The sequence below is a fragment of the Acanthisitta chloris genome, unplaced genomic scaffold, assembly GCF_000695815.1.
Source record: "Acanthisitta chloris isolate BGI_N310 unplaced genomic scaffold, ASM69581v1 scaffold17048, whole genome shotgun sequence".
Taxonomy (NCBI): Eukaryota; Metazoa; Chordata; class Aves; order Passeriformes; family Acanthisittidae; genus Acanthisitta; species Acanthisitta chloris.
The window spans coordinates 18,557-19,428 of NW_008686667.1; the positions used below are offsets into that span (position 1 = coordinate 18,557).

Consider the following 872-nt stretch of genomic DNA (forward strand, 5'->3'; position numbering starts at 1 on the left):
TGTAAAATCCTGATCCATCAGCCTCTAAAAACTTTCTTCTTCCTTCAGTGCCTTGAATTTCTATCAGGAACCCTCTGACTCCCTCTGAAGCTGTGATTCACCCTCCTTTTCCTCCTATTGGAAGAGCTTTTTATTCCACCAACCCTTTTCAAATTAATCTCAGTAGCTGTTTTCATCTAAATGCCCTAAATATAACCAGAGCAGACAGAGAGATCTTTGTCACTCGCAGGAGAAAGCTCAGAGAGGGTTGTGCACTCTGCAGAGTGCCTGAGCTGCTCAGGAAAAATGCAACCAAGGAGAAGAAATGGAAAGCTAAATACTCTTTTATGCCTAGAGAGGCAGGAATTTAGCAGCAAAGATCCAGAGCAGGCAGTGAGCTGCAGCTCTCTGGGAGAGGAGGAGATGGCTCACAGGCAAACATGGCACTTCAGCTCTGCCAGAGGAGCTGCAAGGCACAAACTCACCCCAGTGACCTGACTGATCTTGTTACTTCAGGCTTAAATTCAGCTACAGACTGAGCTTGAAAAATGTATTTCCAACTGGGCCTTTATTTCGTGCCTAATCACACTTGTGTCTCAATTCACAACTCCAGAACAAAACTACTCTGGGGTTTTATTGGTCCATTATGAAGTTTACCCTGTGACAAATCATATTCTTTGCACCTGTTTAGATTCTGTTTAAGAATTAATTGGCTCTGCCAGACATTTGACATCTAACCTGGGTTGGATGAGGTTTGGAGCAACCTGAGCTAGTGGAAGGATATGAACTTTCAGGTCCTTTCCAAGTCAAACCATTGCATGATTCCAGGATTCTCAGTGCCAACCACAATTGCTCCAGCTGAACATTTGTTCCTGCAGTCTAAGGTAGGGAAA

At 44.0% G+C, this 872-nt stretch overlaps 1 protein-coding gene across 1 annotated transcript in view; it reads right to left on the reverse strand.

The window, feature by feature from the left end:
- The window catches only part of DSTYK (dual serine/threonine and tyrosine protein kinase), an 18,313-nt gene that overhangs the window by 16,130 nt on the left and 1,311 nt on the right, over positions 1-872 (reverse strand). The gene's annotated exons all lie outside the window — the stretch shown is intronic.